General features: G+C 54.9%; 1 long non-coding RNA gene across 1 annotated transcript; it reads left to right on the forward strand.

The window, feature by feature from the left end:
- The first annotated feature begins 1,346 nt into the window (after window positions 1-1,346).
- On the forward strand, window positions 1,347-7,607 carry LOC146402235 (uncharacterized). The gene is made up of 2 exons (XR_014808627.1): window positions 1,347-1,470; window positions 1,596-7,607. It is a non-coding gene; the product is annotated as an uncharacterized LOC146402235 (long non-coding RNA).
- The last annotated feature ends 7,221 nt before the right edge of the window (window positions 7,608-14,828 follow it).

Genomic DNA, 14,828 nt, shown 5'->3' on the forward strand with positions numbered 1-14,828 from the left:
GAGGACAAAAGGAATGAACGGAAAGAAGCAGTATTCTGGCATAGGAATGAAGGCGTCACAGCTGGAAAGCTATGAACAAAATCAGTGGGTACATACCTACGGACCTGTCTCCATAACGGCATCGTGGCAGGGCTATCTCCCAAAGGGAGAAGGCTGTCCTGATAGGATGGGTTGGGAGCTGAAGGTTTGCATGGAGTGGCAAGGTGGAGGTGGGCCTCCAGGCTCCGAAAGCCTTTGAGAGAGCAATGGCCCTCCTGGATTGGCCCTTCTTGCTAGATCAGGCCGGCGGCGGGGGCGGCCGCGGCGGCGGCAGCTGCGGGGGAAGGCCATTCCAGGAGCATATTGCCCCCAGCCAGTGCCGCCCTGGGGGGCGGCTGAGGCAGAGAGAGGAGGAAAACCTGAGAGTTGCTGTTAGAGCAGGTGTCCACAAGACGGCGCCAGAGCACCTTCTGGACCCAGGTGCAGCGGCAAGGCTGCAGGTGCAGGCTGAGTGGTGGGATGGAGAGTGTGTGGATAGGAAGCCACAGCAAGCGCCCAGAGGCCTTTGCGTTGGTTCCTGGGCACCGGGGACTGTCTGGTCCAAGACGCCTCCTGTCAGGCAGAGGACACAGGCGTCCCTGTAGCATTGGGAGGTGGATCGGCAGCCTGGTGGCTTGGGAGTGTGCTTCGAAGGCTGCTGGAAGGAGTCACTGGGTGTCGGAACGCCTTGTGTTCCTCCAGACGCAGGAGCGGAGACCCGCCCAGCATCTGTGTGGTCTCGGGAGCTGGCCATTTGCAAGGCCCTGACCGTCGGTGGTGGATGTAGGTGGAGAATGAGGCTGCTGCTTCTGCTGCTGCTGCTGCTGCTGCTGCTGTGGAAGGAATGGGGGGCTTTGGTGGCTTTGTGGTGGACCCAGAGCTGGGCGAATCCCTGTGCTTCTCCCTTCCAAAGGCTCAGGGGAGTTTCCTTCTTGCCTTTTGAGAGGAGCCTCCCGTTTCCAGACGGGGCCAGGGTATGGAGGCCTGAGCGAACCCAGGTCTGGTGAATGAAGCAGGGTTGATTGGAATCACCCAGCAAGCTCTCAGGGAGTTCCCTCGTGGCTGCCTGGCTTGAGAGTGTCTATCTGGCAGTGCTGTGGCTGTGGACATGGCTCCAGCGAGATCCAAGTCTGGCCAAAGGGCACCCCATTGTCACAGGGGGCATCGAGATCCATTTATAAAGACGAAGAGATGGGGACAGTATGAGCTTAATTGAGAAAGAAGAAAAGGGGTACACATGCTTATTCTGACAGTGTAGCTAAGGGTATTGCCAGATGAGGCAGTCCCAAAGGCTCTCCTGACCCTCTGCCTCAGGTGGCAGAGTGTTTGAAGGGCAAGCCTTGGGATGGACAGCATCGCAGTGGATTCATTGCCGGGGCAGAGTGTATCTGCATGCCACACATGGGGGCAGGAACATCAATTAGGGATTTAGAAACATAAAAGGAAATGCTAGTACAGAAAGAAATTTATCCACGCTTGGTCATCACGTCGGGTCCCAGCTCATAGTGCCAGTGCCCCTTGTCAGGGTCAACGGAGCCCGCCTGGCTTCTCCTGAGAGGCAGGGCTATGTAGCATAGCACATGCTGTGGGGAATCCCAAGCCATTAAGGGTGTGGGATTTTATCGGTGATTATTTTCCATTCTCACGGATGTATGGTGCCCAGTTTCACTTGAGCACAAACGCGATCCAGTCGTACATGTATATGCATCTTCTTTTGGTCGCAGTGTCTTCCATTTTGGTTCCACAGAAGTGGCCAGGTAGAATCCCTGTGCTATAGAGCAGGACTTCATTGCTAACACATGCCAAGCACAAGAGGTTGACGCTACCACTCCCAAATCCCAGGCCTTCCCACAGCCTCCCCCTACCATCTGGCAACCACAGCGATGTTTTCCAGTCTATGAGCTGCTTCTACATAGAAAGGTTCGTTGGTTCCATTTGCTAGCTTCCACATAGAAGGGATAGCCCTTGGTATGTGTCGTTCGTGTTCCGACTTAGTTCACCTAGTATGAAACGAGGTGTCACCTAGCTTCTCGTGCCACCTACATGGCTGCGAATGGCATTTTCCTCTTGCTCTGGGGTTTTCGGGGTTCTGCTTTTTTTTTTTTCTCAATGTTTGAGGAGCATTCCAATGTGTACATATCCACTCTCTTCCTAATCCAATCATCTCTCGATGGACATTGAGTTGTTTTCCATGGCTGGCTATTGGGAAGTGTGCTGCATGAACATAGCGGGGGCTTTTACATTTTTCAAAGACCCAATTCCGGAAATAGGACCAAGAGTGGGAGGCCTGGGTGCTGAGGTCGTCCGCTATTGATTTTTGTGGATTCCCTCGATCGTGTGGTCCATCGCGGTTGTCCACACGTACAAAAATACCCACCGTGGAGGAGGGCATCTTCTTGTCCACACCCTCTCAGGGATGTGTGCCTTGTAGACTTCCTAATGGTGGCCCTTCAGAGAGAGGTGGGTTGGTCCTGCAGAGTCCCTTTGACGTGCATGTCTCTCCTCATGAGGGATGCGGGGCACATGTCTCCCAGTGCTTTTTGCCCTCTGCATGTCTGTTTCGGGAAATGTCTCTTGAGGTCTTTTGCCATTTTCCCCTTGGGTTTGGGGTTTTGTTGGGCTGTTGGCTGGTGTCTGCGGTCGAGCTGTTGATTGGGAGACCCCAGGCTGACCTGGGCTCTGGTGCCAGGAGGAAAGTGCCTGAGGGTCGTGCATGGAAGGTGGTCAAACGGTGATCCTTTGGTGAGCAGCTGTGTTAATCCCTGGGCAGTTTCTCGCCTGAGGTCTCCTGAAACGCCGTCCTTGTCTTTACCTTGGAGCCTCTTCCGTTCCCTCAATACAGCTGGTCCGGAAATCGGACCTAAGGCTGGTAGATTGACTGCGAAAAAGGGAGGTGTCCCCAAGAGTCCCCCCAATCCCCTGGGGAACAGAGCTGTCTTTGTCCCTGTGGCGGGCGTGCTCACCTCTGCTGCTGGGAAAACATCGACGTGCAGACAACTCAGGCCAGCTGCGGTGGGGTCCATACACTAGGAAGCACGAGGGAAAGAGAGGACAAAAGGAATGAACGGAAAGAAGCAGTATTCTGGCATAGGAATGAAGGCGTCACAGCTGGAAAGCTATGAACAAAATCAGTGGGTACATACCTACGGACCTGTCTCCATAACGGCATCGTGGCAGGGCTATCTCCCAAAGGGAGAAGGCTGTCCTGATAGGATGGGTTGGGAGCTGAAGGTTTGCATGGAGTGGCAAGGTGGAGGTGGGCCTCCAGGCTCCGAAAGCCTTTGAGAGAGCAATGGCCCTCCTGGATTGGCCCTTCTTGCTAGATCAGGCCGGCGGCGGGGGCGGCCGCGGCGGCGGCAGCTGCGGGGGAAGGCCATTCCAGGAGCATATTGCCCCCAGCCAGTGCCGCCCTGGGGGGCGGCTGAGGCAGAGAGAGGAGGAAAACCTGAGAGTTGCTGTTAGAGCAGGTGTCCACAAGACGGCGCCAGAGCACCTTCTGGACCCAGGTGCAGCGGCAAGGCTGCAGGTGCAGGCTGAGTGGTGGGATGGAGAGTGTGTGGATAGGAAGCCACAGCAAGCGCCCAGAGGCCTTTGCGTTGGTTCCTGGGCACCGGGGACTGTCTGGTCCAAGACGCCTCCTGTCAGGCAGAGGACACAGGCGTCCCTGTAGCATTGGGAGGTGGATCGGCAGCCTGGTGGCTTGGGAGTGTGCTTCGAAGGCTGCTGGAAGGAGTCACTGGGTGTCGGAACGCCTTGTGTTCCTCCAGACGCAGGAGCGGAGACCCGCCCAGCATCTGTGTGGTCTCGGGAGCTGGCCATTTGCAAGGCCCTGACCGTCGGTGGTGGATGTGGGTGGAGAATCAGGCGGCTGCTGCTGCTGCTGCTGCTGCTGCTGCTGCTGCTGCTGCTGTGGAAGGAATGGGGGGCTTTGGTGGCTTTGTGGTGGACCCAGAGCTGGGCGAATCCCTGTGCTTCTCCCTTCCAAAGGCTCAGGGGAGTTTCCTTCTTGCCTTTTGAGAGGAGCCTCCCGTTTCCGGACGGGGCCAGGGTATGGAGGCCTGAGCGAACCCAGGTCTGGTGAATGAAGCAGGGTTGATTGGAATCACCCAGCAAGCTCTCAGGGAGTTCCCTCGTGGCTGCCTGGCTTGAGAGTGTCTATCTGGCAGTGCTGTGGCTGTGGACATGGCTCCAGCGAGATCCAAGTCTGGCCAAAGGGCACCCCATTGTCACAGGGGGCATCGAGATCCATTTATAAAGACGAAGAGATGGGGACAGTATGAGCTTAATTGAGAAAGAAGAAAAGGGGTACACATGCTTATTCTGACAGTGTAGCTAAGGGTATTGCCAGATGAGGCAGTCCCAAAGGCTCTCCTGACCCTCTGCCTCAGGTGGCAGAGTGTTTGAAGGGCAAGCCTTGGGATGGACAGCATCGCAGTGGATTCATTGCCGGGGCAGAGTGTATCTGCATGCCACACATGGGGGCAGGAACATCAATTAGGGATTTAGAAACATAAAAGGAAATGCTAGTACAGAAAGAAATTTGTCCACGCTTGGTCATCACGTCGGGTCCCAGCTCATAGTGCCAGTGCCCCTTGTCAGGGTCAACGGAGCCCGCCTGGCTTCTCCTGAGAGGCAGGGCTATGTAGCATAGCGCATGCTGTGGGGAATCCCAAGCCATTAAGGGTGTGGGATTTTATCGGTGATTATTTTCCATTCTCACGGATGTATGGTGCCCAGTTTCACTTGAGCACAAACGCGATCCAGTCGTACATGTATATGCATCTTCTTTTGGTCGCAGTGTCTTCCATTTTGGTTCCACAGAAGTGGCCAGGTAGAATCCCTGTGCTATAGAGCAGGACTTCATTGCTAACACATGCCAAGCACAAGAGGTTGACGCTACCACTCCCAAATCCCAGGCCTTCCCACAGCCTCCCCCTACCATCTGGCAACCACAGCGATGTTTTCCAGTCTATGAGCTGCTTCTACATAGAAAGGTTCGTTGGTTCCATTTGCTAGCTTCCACATAGAAGGGATAGCCCTTGGTATGTGTCGTTCGTGTTCCGACTTAGTTCACCTAGTATGAAACGAGGTGTCACCTAGCTTCTCGTGCCACCTACATGGCTGCGAATGGCATTTTCCTCTTGCTCTGGGGTTTTCGGGGTTCTGCTTTTTTTTTTTCTCAATGTTTGAGGAGCATTCCAATGTGTACATATCCACTCTCTTCCTAATCCAATCATCTCTCGATGGACATTGAGTTGTTTTCCATGTCTGGCTATTGGGAAGAGTGCTGCATGAACATAGCGGGGGCTTTTACATTTTTCAAAGACCCAATTCCAGAAATAGGACCAAGAGTGGGAGGCCTGGGTGCTGAGGTCGTCCGCTATTGATTTTTGTGGATTCCCTCGATCGTGTGGTCCATCGCGGTTGTCCACACGTACAAAAATACCCACCGTGGAGGAGGGCATCTTCTTGTCCACACCCTCTCAGGGATGTGTGCCTTGTAGACTTCCTAATGGTGGCCCTTCAGAGAGAGGTGGGTTGGTCCTGCAGAGTCCCTTTGACGTGCATGTCTCTCCTCATGAGGGATGCGGGGCACATGTCTCCCAGTGCTTTTTGCCCTCTGCATGTCTGTTTCGGGAAATGTCTCTTGAGGTCTTTTGCCATTTTCCCCTTGGGTTTGGGGTTTTGTTGGGCTGTTGGCTGGTGTCTGCGGTCGAGCTGTTGATTGGGAGACCCCAGGCTGACCTGGGCTCTGGTGCCAGGAGGAAAGTGCCTGAGGGTCGTGCATGGAAGGTGGTCAAACGGTGATCCTTTGGTGAGCAGCTGTGTTAATCCCTGGGCAGTTTCTCGCCTGAGGTCTCCTGAAACGCCGTCCTTGTCTTTACCTTGGAGCCTCTTCCGTTCCCTCAATACAGCTGGTCCGGAAATCGGACCTAAGGCTGGTAGATTGACTGCGAAAAAGGGAGGTGTCCCCAAGAGTCCCCCCAATCCCCTGGGGAACAGAGCTGTCTTTGTCCCTGTGGCGGGCGTGCTCACCTCTGCTGCTGGGAAAACATCGACGTGCAGACAACTCAGGCCAGCTGCGGTGGGGTCCATACACTAGGAAGCACGAGGGAAAGAGAGGACAAAAGGAATGAACGGAAAGAAGCAGTATTCTGGCATAGGAATGAAGGCGTCACAGCTGGAAAGCTATGAACAAAATCAGTGGGTACATACCTACGGACCTGTCTCCATAACGGCATCGTGGCAGGGCTATCTCCCAAAGGGAGAAGGCTGTCCTGATAGGATGGGTTGGGAGCTGAAGGTTTGCATGGAGTGGCAAGGTGGAGGTGGGCCTCCAGGCTCCGAAAGCCTTTGAGAGAGCAATGGCCCTCCTGGATTGGCCCTTCTTGCTAGATCAGGCCGGCGGCGGGGGCGGCCGCGGCGGCGGCAGCTGCGGGGGAAGGCCATTCCAGGAGCATATTGCCCCCAGCCAGTGCCGCCCTGGGGGGCGGCTGAGGCAGAGAGAGGAGGAAAACCTGAGAGTTGCTGTTAGAGCAGGTGTCCACAAGACGGCGCCAGAGCACCTTCTGGACCCAGGTGCAGCGGCAAGGCTGCAGGTGCAGGCTGAGTGGTGGGATGGAGAGTGTGTGGATAGGAAGCCACAGCAAGCGCCCAGAGGCCTTTGCGTTGGTTCCTGGGCACCGGGGACTGTCTGGTCCAAGACGCCTCCTGTCAGGCAGAGGACACAGGCGTCCCTGTAGCATTGGGAGGTGGATCGGCAGCCTGGTGGCTTGGGAGTGTGCTTCGAAGGCTGCTGGAAGGAGTCACTGGGTGTCGGAACGCCTTGTGTTCCTCCAGACGCAGGAGCGGAGACCCGCCCAGCATCTGTGTGGTCTCGGGAGCTGGCCATTTGCAAGGCCCTGACCGTCGGTGGTGGATGTGGGTGGAGAATCAGGCGGCTGCTGCTGCTGCTGCTGCTGCTGCTGCTGCTGCTGCTGCTGTGGAAGGAATGGGGGGCTTTGGTGGCTTTGTGGTGGACCCAGAGCTGGGCGAATCCCTGTGCTTCTCCCTTCCAAAGGCTCAGGGGAGTTTCCTTCTTGCCTTTTGAGAGGAGCCTCCCGTTTCCGGACGGGGCCAGGGTATGGAGGCCTGAGCGAACCCAGGTCTGGTGAATGAAGCAGGGTTGATTGGAATCACCCAGCAAGCTCTCAGGGAGTTCCCTCGTGGCTGCCTGGCTTGAGAGTGTCTATCTGTCAGTGCTGTGGCTGTGGACATGGCTCCAGCGAGATCCACGTCTGGCCAAAGGGCACCCCATTGTCACAGGGGGCATCGAGATCCATTTATAAAGACGAAGAGATGGGGACAGTATGAGCTTAATTGAGAAAGAAGAAAAGGGGTACACATGCTTATTCTGACAGTGTAGCTAAGGGTATTGCCAGATGAGGCCGTCCCAAAGGCTCTCCTGACCCTCTGCCTCAGGTGGCAGAGTGTTTGAAGGGCAAGCCTTGGGATGGACAGCATCGCAGTGGATTCATTGCCGGGGCAGAGTGTATCTGCATGCCACACATGGGGGCAGGAACATCAATTAGGGATTTAGAAACATAAAAGGAAATGCTAGTACAGAAAGAAATTTGTCCACGCTTGGTCATCACGTCGGGTCCCAGCTCATAGTGCCAGTGCCCCTTGTCAGGGTCAACGGAGCCCGCCTGGCTTCTCCTGAGAGGCAGGGCTATGCACCATAGCACATGCTGTGGGGAATCCCAAGCCATTAAGGGTGTGGGATTTTATCGGTGATTATTTTCCATTCTCACGGATGTATGGTGCCCAGTTTCACTTGAGCACAAACGCGATCCAGTCGTACATGTATATGCATCTTCTTTTGGTCGCAGTGTCTTCCATTTTGGTTCCACAGAAGTGGCCAGGTAGAATCCCTGTGCTATAGAGCAGGACTTCATTGCTAACACATGCCAAGCACAAGAGGTTGACGCTACCACTCCCAAATCCCAGGCCTTCCCACAGCCTCCCCCTACCATCTGGCAACCACAGCGATGTTTTCCAGTCTATGAGCTGCTTCTACATAGAAAGGTTCGTTGGTTCCATTTGCTAGCTTCCACATAGAAGGGATAGCCCTTGGTATGTGTCGTTCGTGTTCCGACTTAGTTCACCTAGTATGAAACGAGGTGTCACCTAGCTTCTCGTGCCACCTACATGGCTGCGAATGGCATTTTCCTCTTGCTCTGGGGTTTTCGGGGTTCTGCTTTTTTTTTTTCTCAATGTTTGAGGAGCATTCCAATGTGTACATATCCACTCTCTTCCTAATCCAATCATCTCTCGATGGACATTGAGTTGTTTTCCATGTCTGGCTATTGGGAAGAGTGCTGCATGAACATAGCGGGGGCTTTTACATTTTTCAAAGACCCAATTCCAGAAATAGGACCAAGAGTGGGAGGCCTGGGTGCTGAGGTCGTCCGCTATTGATTTTTGTGGATTCCCTCGATCGTGTGGTCCATCGCGGTTGTCCACACGTACAAAAATACCCACCGTGGAGGAGGGCATCTTCTTGTCCACACCCTCTCAGGGATGTGTGCCTTGTAGACTTCCTAATGGTGGCCCTTCAGAGAGAGGTGGGTTGGTCCTGCAGAGTCCCTTTGACGTGCATGTCTCTCCTCATGAGGGATGCGGGGCACATGTCTCCCAGTGCTTTTTGCCCTCTGCATGTCTGTTTCGGGAAATGTCTCTTGAGGTCTTTTGCCATTTTCCCCTTGGGTTTGGGGTTTTGTTGGGCTGTTGGCTGGTGTCTGCGGTCGAGCTGTTGATTGGGAGACCCCAGGCTGACCTGGGCTCTGGTGCCAGGAGGAAAGTGCCTGAGGGTCGTGCATGGAAGGTGGTCAAACGGTGATCCTTTGGTGAGCAGCTGTGTTAATCCCTGGGCAGTTTCTCGCCTGAGGTCTCCTGAAACGCCGTCCTTGTCTTTACCTTGGAGCCTCTTCCGTTCCCTCAATACAGCTGGTCCGGAAATCGGACCTAAGGCTGGTAGATTGACTGCGAAAAAGGGAGGTGTCCCCAAGAGTCCCCCCAATCCCCTGGGGAACAGAGCTGTCTTTGTCCCTGTGGCGGGCGTGCTCACCTCTGCTGCTGGGAAAACATCGACGTGCAGACAACTCACGCCAGCTGCGGTGGGGTCCATACACTAGGAAGCACGAGGGAAAGAGAGGACAAAAGGAATGAACGGAAAGAAGCAGTATTCTGGCATAGGAATGAAGGCGTCACAGCTGGAAAGCTATGAACAAAATCAGTGGGTACATACCTACGGACCTGTCTCCATAACGGCATCGTGGCAGGGCTATCTCCCAAAGGGAGAAGGCTGTCCTGATAGGATGGGTTGGGAGCTGAAGGTTTGCATGGAGTGGCAAGGTGGAGGTGGGCCTCCAGGCTCCGAAAGCCTTTGAGAGAGCAATGGCCCTCCTGGATTGGCCCTTCTTGCTAGATCAGGCCGGCGGCGGGGGCGGCCGCGGCGGCGGCAGCTGCGGGGGAAGGCCATTCCAGGAGCATATTGCCCCCAGCCAGTGCCGCCCTGGGGGGCGGCTGAGGCAGAGAGAGGAGGAAAACCTGAGAGTTGCTGTTAGAGCAGGTGTCCACAAGACGGCGCCAGAGCACCTTCTGGACCCAGGTGCAGCGGCAAGGCTGCAGGTGCAGGCTGAGTGGTGGGATGGAGAGTGTGTGGATAGGAAGCCACAGCAAGCGCCCAGAGGCCTTTGCGTTGGTTCCTGGGCACCGGGGACTGTCTGGTCCAAGACGCCTCCTGTCAGGCAGAGGACACAGGCGTCCCTGTAGCATTGGGAGGTGGATCGGCAGCCTGGTGGCTTGGGAGTGTGCTTCGAAGGCTGCTGGAAGGAGTCACTGGGTGTCGGAACGCCTTGTGTTCCTCCAGACGCAGGAGCGGAGACCCGCCCAGCATCTGTGTGGTCTCGGGAGCTGGCCATTTGCAAGGCCCTGACCGTCGGTGGTGGATGTAGGTGGAGAATGAGGCTGCTGCTTCTGCTGCTGCTGCTGCTGCTGCTGCTGTGGAAGGAATGGGGGGCTTTGGTGGCTTTGTGGTGGACCCAGAGCTGGGCGAATCCCTGTGCTTCTCCCTTCCAAAGGCTCAGGGGAGTTTCCTTCTTGCCTTTTGAGAGGAGCCTCCCGTTTCCAGACGGGGCCAGGGTATGGAGGCCTGAGCGAACCCAGGTCTGGTGAATGAAGCAGGGTTGATTGGAATCACCCAGCAAGCTCTCAGGGAGTTCCCTCGTGGCTGCCTGGCTTGAGAGTGTCTATCTGGCAGTGCTGTGGCTGTGGACATGGCTCCAGCGAGATCCAAGTCTGGCCAAAGGGCACCCCATTGTCACAGGGGGCATCGAGATCCATTTATAAAGACGAAGAGATGGGGACAGTATGAGCTTAATTGAGAAAGAAGAAAAGGGGTACACATGCTTATTCTGACAGTGTAGCTAAGGGTATTGCCAGATGAGGCAGTCCCAAAGGCTCTCCTGACCCTCTGCCTCAGGTGGCAGAGTGTTTGAAGGGCAAGCCTTGGGATGGACAGCATCGCAGTGGATTCATTGCCGGGGCAGAGTGTATCTGCATGCCACACATGGGGGCAGGAACATCAATTAGGGATTTAGAAACATAAAAGGAAATGCTAGTACAGAAAGAAATTTATCCACGCTTGGTCATCACGTCGGGTCCCAGCTCATAGTGCCAGTGCCCCTTGTCAGGGTCAACGGAGCCCGCCTGGCTTCTCCTGAGAGGCAGGGCTATGTAGCATAGCACATGCTGTGGGGAATCCCAAGCCATTAAGGGTGTGGGATTTTATCGGTGATTATTTTCCATTCTCACGGATGTATGGTGCCCAGTTTCACTTGAGCACAAACGCGATCCAGTCGTACATGTATATGCATCTTCTTTTGGTCGCAGTGTCTTCCATTTTGGTTCCACAGAAGTGGCCAGGTAGAATCCCTGTGCTATAGAGCAGGACTTCATTGCTAACACATGCCAAGCACAAGAGGTTGACGCTACCACTCCCAAATCCCAGGCCTTCCCACAGCCTCCCCCTACCATCTGGCAACCACAGCGATGTTTTCCAGTCTATGAGCTGCTTCTACATAGAAAGGTTCGTTGGTTCCATTCGCTAGCTTCCACATAGAAGGGATAGCCCTTGGTATGTGTCGTTCGTGTTCCGACTTAGTTCACCTAGTATGAAACGAGGTGTCACCTAGCTTCTCGTGCCACCTACATGGCTGCGAATGGCATTTTCCTCTTGCTCTGGGGTTTTTGGGGTTCTGCTTTTTTTTTTTTCTCAATGTTTGAGGAGCATTCCAATGTGTACATATCCACTCTCTTCCTAATCCAATCATCTCTCGATGGACATTGAGTTGTTTTCCATGGCTGGCTATTGGGAAGTGTGCTGCATGAACATAGCGGGGGCTTTTACATTTTTCAAAGACCCAATTCCGGAAATAGGACCAAGAGTGGGAGGCCTGGGTGCTGAGGTCGTCCGCTATTGATTTTTGTGGATTCCCTCGATCGTGTGGTCCATCGCGGTTGTCCACACGTACAAAAATACCCACCGTGGAGGAGGGCATCTTCTTGTCCACACCCTCTCAGGGATGTGTGCCTTGTAGACTTCCTAATGGTGGCCCTTCAGAGAGAGGTGGGTTGGTCCTGCAGAGTCCCTTTGACGTGCATGTCTCTCCTCATGAGGGATGCGGGGCACATGTCTCCCAGTGCTTTTTGCCCTCTGCATGTCTGTTTCGGGAAATGTCTCTTGAGGTCTTTTGCCATTTTCCCCTTGGGTTTGGGGTTTTGTTGGGCTGTTGGCTGGTGTCTGCGGTCGAGCTGTTGATTGGGAGACCCCAGGCTGACCTGGGCTCTGGTGCCAGGAGGAAAGTGCCTGAGGGTCGTGCATGGAAGGTGGTCAAACGGTGATCCTTTGGTGAGCAGCTGTGTTAATCCCTGGGCAGTTTCTCGCCTGAGGGCTCCTGAAACGCCGTCCTTGTCTTTACCTTGGAGCCTCTTCCGTTCCCTCAATACAGCTGGTCCGGAAATCGGACCTAAGGCTGGTAGATTGACTGCGAAAAAGGGAGGTGTCCCCAAGAGTCCCCCCAATCCCCTGGGGAACAGAGCTGTCTTTGTCCCTGTGGCGGGCGTGCTCACCTCTGCTGCTGGGAAAACATCGACGTGCAGACAACTCAGGCCAGCTGCGGTGGGGTCCATACACTAGGAAGCACGAGGGAAAGAGAGGACAAAAGGAATGAACGGAAAGAAGCAGTATTCTGGCATAGGAATGAAGGCGTCACAGCTGGAAAGCTATGAACAAAATCAGTGGGTACATACCTACGGACCTGTCTCCATAACGGCATCGTGGCAGGGCTATCTCCCAAAGGGAGAAGGCTGTCCTGATAGGATGGGTTGGGAGCTGAAGGTTTGCATGGAGTGGCAAGGTGGAGGTGGGCCTCCAGGCTCCGAAAGCCTTTGAGAGAGCAATGGCCCTCCTGGATTGGCCCTTCTTGCTAGATCAGGCCGGCGGCGGGGGCGGCCGCGGCGGCGGCAGCTGCGGGGGAAGGCCATTCCAGGAGCATATTGCCCCCAGCCAGTGCCGCCCTGGGGGGCGGCTGAGGCAGAGAGAGGAGGAAAACCTGAGAGTTGCTGTTAGAGCAGGTGTCCACAAGACGGCGCCAGAGCACCTTCTGGACCCAGGTGCAGCGGCAAGGCTGCAGGTGCAGGCTGAGTGGTGGGATGGAGAGTGTGTGGATAGGAAGCCACAGCAAGCGCCCAGAGGCCTTTGCGTTGGTTCCTGGGCACCGGGGACTGTCTGGTCCAAGACGCCTCCTGTCAGGCAGAGGACACAGGCGTCCCTGTAGCATTGGGAGGTGGATCGGCAGCCTGGTGGCTTGGGAGTGTGCTTCGAAGGCTGCTGGAAGGAGTCACTGGGTGTCGGAACGCCTTGTGTTCCTCCAGACGCAGGAGCGGAGACCCGCCCAGCATCTGTGTGGTCTCGGGAGCTGGCCATTTGCAAGGCCCTGACCGTCGGTGGTGGATGTGGGTGGAGAATCAGGCGGCTGCTGCTGCTGCTGCTGCTGCTGCTGCTGCTGCTGCTGCTGTGGAAGGAATGGGGGGCTTTGGTGGCTTTGTGGTGGACCCAGAGCTGGGCGAATCCCTGTGCTTCTCCCTTCCAAAGGCTCAGGGGAGTTTCCTTCTTGCCTTTTGAGAGGAGCCTCCCGTTTCCGGACGGGGCCAGGGTATGGAGGCCTGAGCGAACCCAGGTCTGGTGAATGAAGCAGGGTTGATTGGAATCACCCAGCAAGCTCTCAGGGAGTTCCCTCGTGGCTGCCTGGCTTGAGAGTGTCTATCTGTCAGTGCTGTGGCTGTGGACATGGCTCCAGCGAGATCCACGTCTGGCCAAAGGGCACCCCATTGTCACAGGGGGCATCGAGATCCATTTATAAAGACGAAGAGATGGGGACAGTATGAGCTTAATTGAGAAAGAAGAAAAGGGGTACACATGCTTATTCTGACAGTGTAGCTAAGGGTATTGCCAGATGAGGCCGTCCCAAAGGCTCTCCTGACCCTCTGCCTCAGGTGGCAGAGTGTTTGAAGGGCAAGCCTTGGGATGGACAGCATCGCAGTGGATTCATTGCCGGGGCAGAGTGTATCTGCATGCCACACATGGGGGCAGGAACATCAATTAGGGATTTAGAAACATAAAAGGAAATGCTAGTACAGAAAGAAATTTGTCCACGCTTGGTCATCACGTCGGGTCCCAGCTCATAGTGCCAGTGCCCCTTGTCAGGGTCAACGGAGCCCGCCTGGCTTCTCCTGAGAGGCAGGGCTATGCACCATAGCACATGCTGTGGGGAATCCCAAGCCATTAAGGGTGTGGGATTTTATCGGTGATTATTTTCCATTCTCACGGATGTATGGTGCCCAGTTTCACTTGAGCACAAACGCGATCCAGTCGTACATGTATATGCATCTTCTTTTGGTCGCAGTGTCTTCCATTTTGGTTCCACAGAAGTGGCCAGGTAGAATCCCTGTGCTATAGAGCAGGACTTCATTGCTAACACATGCCAAGCACAAGAGGTTGACGCTACCACTCCCAAATCCCAGGCCTTCCCACAGCCTCCCCCTACCATCTGGCAACCACAGCGATGTTTTCCAGTCTATGAGCTGCTTCTACATAGAAAGGTTCGTTGGTTCCATTCGCTAGCTTCCACATAGAAGGGATAGCCCTTGGTATGTGTCGTTCGTGTTCCGACTTAGTTCACCTAGTATGAAACGAGGTGTCACCTAGCTTCTCGTGCCACCTACATGGCTGCGAATGGCATTTTCCTCTTGCTCTGGGGTTTTCGGGGTTCTGCTTTTTTTTTTTCTCAATGTTTGAGGAGCATTCCAATGTGTACATATCCACTCTCTTCCTAATCCAATCATCTCTCGATGGACATTGAGTTGTTTTCCATGTCTGGCTATTGGGAAGAGTGCTGCATGAACATAGCGGGGGCTTTTACATTTTTCAAAGACCCAATTCCAGAAATAGGACCAAGAGTGGGAGGCCTGGGTGCTGAGGTCGTCCGCTATTGATTTTTGTGGATTCCCTCGATCGTGTGGTCCATCGCGGTTGTCCACACGTACAAAAATACCCACCGTGGAGGAGGGCATCTTCTTGTCCACACCCTCTCAGGGATGTGTGCCTTGTAGACTTCCTAATGGTGGCCCTTCAGAGAGAGGTGGGTTGGTCCTGCAGAGTCCCTTTGACGTGCATGTCTCTCCTCATGAGGGATGCGGGGCACATG

This window comes from Sus scrofa, chromosome 6 (genome assembly GCF_054392235.1).
Source record: "Sus scrofa isolate SSC_HxYL_T2T_F1_AM1 chromosome 6, Sscrofa_HxYL_maternal_Yorkshire_Landrace_v2.0, whole genome shotgun sequence".
In the NCBI taxonomy this organism is placed as follows: domain Eukaryota; kingdom Metazoa; phylum Chordata; class Mammalia; order Artiodactyla; family Suidae; genus Sus; species Sus scrofa.